This window comes from Eptesicus fuscus, chromosome 8, assembly GCF_027574615.1.
Source record: "Eptesicus fuscus isolate TK198812 chromosome 8, DD_ASM_mEF_20220401, whole genome shotgun sequence".
NCBI lineage: Eukaryota > Metazoa > Chordata > Mammalia > Chiroptera > Vespertilionidae > Eptesicus > Eptesicus fuscus.
This window is the reverse complement of record NC_072480.1, coordinates 31,011,735-31,015,018: the sequence shown is the minus strand read 5'-3', so window position 1 is coordinate 31,015,018 and position 3,284 is coordinate 31,011,735.

Here is a 3,284-nt window from a genome sequence, read left to right as displayed (position 1 = left end):
AAACCATAGCAAATTTTTGTCTCCCTATGTTATCCCTAAAATTACTAGAGTTACCTTGTTTTTCTTCTGTATGAATCTATTACAATCCTGACAAAGGTTCCCCATTCATTCAGAGCAGGTTTCTTAAGCTGGTATGTGTATATCTAAAATATGTATAGAAAATAGAAAGTAAAGTGGGAAAGGGCAGTAGAGGGGACACATTATGAAGACATTTACAGTAACCCACAGTTTAATCATAAAATGAACATGCATTCTGTGATCCAGAATATGGGGATGCTTTAGTTTAGCACTCTTGGTGGCTATGTGTCTTGATTTCTCTGTGGTAACAGCCTGTCTGAGGATCAGGCTAACAGAAAAAAGAGAAAAAAGGGAAAGGGGAGGGAGGAGGAGTAAAAGGAGGGAGAAAGAAAGAAAGAAAGAAAGAAAGAAAGAAAGAAAGAAAGAAAGAAAGAAAGAAAGGAAGGAAGAAGGGAAGGAAGGAAGGAAGGAAGGAAGGAAGGAAGAAAGGAAGAAGGGGAAAAAAAGAACAGATCACTCCTGTCACCTTTAAAATCCTCCCATCTATCTGTGCTTGAAACTGGACATTTTCCATTGTGTGAACAATAAACCCATTCTTCTGTGTTTTCTTTTACCTTCAAACCATTTTAAATCGTCACCCTGACAATTATATTTTCAAAGTCTTGACTAATGCTTTATTGCAACAACTGGTTGTAGTTCTCTAAACATACCAAGATATCTATCTCTGTTTCTGCACTGGGCACATGCTGGTATTTCCACTTACATGCCCTTTCCTCCCTTATCCACCTGGAAAGCATCTACAGTCCATTAAGTATTAGCTCAAGTGTCATTTCTTCTGGAAAGCCTGCCCTCAAGAGCTCATTTTATTTGACTTCCAGGGCATTTTGCATTATCTATACACATAGTAATGAACCGAAAATCCTTGTGGATTATAACTATTCTTCTGCATAATTTTCTTATTAACAAAACATAAGCTCCTTATTGGAAAGAGCATTATGAAAGAAAGGGGGAAATTTTGGAGTTCTCTTTTACAAATCTGTTAAGAGATAGATCAGAGAGTGATCATTCAATATTTGGCTTTCTAGATCAATGAAGCTAGTTCCCAACAATGGATGAGATTTTACTCTTTCAATGATCCTCTTTATACTTTTATTTGATTCAATTTATATTCTATAGGAGGAATCATCTGTGTCTAACATGTTGCATGTCCATATTTGTGCTCAGAAATCCATGAGGTGAAACTTTTCTCATTAGCTTCTTCTTTGCCCAGGAATTTATTAGTCAGTTTAAATTATTAATAACTTCAGATGCCGTGGCCTCTGCTATCAATGTAGACCATGGCAATATGTAATACTAAGTAAAAAATAAATTGCAAATATCCATGGAATTATGAATATGAGAATATAATTTATCCCTTTTATTTAACTGTAGAAAAATTCAGAATCTTGAGTCAGAAGCCCTTGATTCAAAATTGTCTTTTGCCATCTATTGCTATCAGTATTATGATCTTGACCAAATTAGCTTTCAGCATATCAGTTTCCTGTTCATAAAAAATAGGTAACAATACAAGGTTGAAATAATACTAAAAGAAAAGAAGGTGGGTGGAAATGATTTGTATTTTCTAAAATGCCAGAATGATCTAGCAGCCGGGAAGTCACTGTGGCCTCAACAAGAGGAGTTTCAGTGGAGAGGTGGGTGGAAAGGCAAAGTTGCTGTAGAATTGGGAGTTAATAGAAATTGAATAATGGAAGACCATTTCCTTAAAGAAATTTGACTTTGAGAAAACAGAAATATATAGGGAAAAGTTGAAGAAGGATCTGTTGTTGGAGGAAGTTTTCTTTCCTCCTGCCTCTTGTGAAGAATATTGTACACAGTGGAATCAATAGGAAAGGAGATTTGGAGGGAGGAAAGAGAAAGGAATCAATAGCTTAAGTCTAATATAAATCAGGAGAAGATGTTATTCGAAGAAGAGGGAGAGGTACTGGCCATAGTCAGGATGAAAGATGTTTCATGTAATAAGGAAGTGACCAAAGATGGCTGCAATTATAGATGGATAAAATTATAGAGTTGGTTGAAGGAATTTAAGGGAATAATAACCCCTTCTCTCTGTGAAATAAAAAGAAGTAGAAAGATGAATTCATCTGTTGAGAATTAAAGGGAGGTAGGAGAGTTAGAAATTTGCTGATAGTGGATGATGTCTAAAATAACTACTTTCAAGAAAAGGGTAAAGAAGCTGATTATAGAAAGGACGCTAATGGGTGCTTTGACCATGGATTTGCATGATTTCATGATCTTCTAAATCACTGCATATATGCACAGAGTCAGGCATTGAGAAAGTCGTCATGAATCCCAACCAACACTGAGATCTTGCCAGATAGGAGTAATGAAAACAGGTCAAAGAAGATGAAGATAATAGAAATATGGGGTTGAAGTGGGTAAAACATTGAAATTTAGGGAAGACATAAAATAATTTTGATGAAGAGAGAGAGAGAGCTGCTATGGATAAATTAAAGAATTGCATAGGTTTAAAACACATACATAATTAGGTGTAGAAATTTATTTAAATAAAATGAGTAGGACAGAAGATTATGGTCAGACAAAATAATTCTTTAATTATTTTAGAAGTGGAACAGTTCTGGCTGGCTGCCTTGTTCAAAGTGTGACCACGGGAGGGAGGTTTAAACAGTGGAGGTGAGAGGGTCACTGACATAAGGGATGAAATACTAGAGTATTTACTAGATTATGTACATGGATGATAAAGTAACCCACAGAGTGACAGGGCTTGAGGAAATAGATAAGAATACAAGGACTATACCATATCTTTGGTAAATAAGTGGGAAGAATGAATTAATTTGAGGTTGACAGTGACAAAGAAGAATACAGCAGAATGCAGATGTTTCATTCTAAAACACTACTTGTGGCATGGAAAAATAAAACTTACAAAAAAATCCCCACTGTTTCTTAATATTTATTCATATACTCACTGCCCCAAATGAAAAAAATCACACAGGCCTATAACTTTTCTGGTGAATCTTAAATTAATTTTTTTTAAAAAAGTCTACCCTGGCCATTTTTTTTGCTCAGTGGTTAGAGCTTTGGCCTGCAGACCAAAGAGTCTTGGGTTTGATTCCCAATCAAGGGCATGTACCTCAGTACCAGGTTTGATCACTGGCCCCAGAAAGTAACCAATTGATGTGTCTCTCATCTCTCTCTCTCTCTCTCTCTCTGTCTCTCTCTCTCTCTCTCTCCTCCCTCCCTTCCACTCT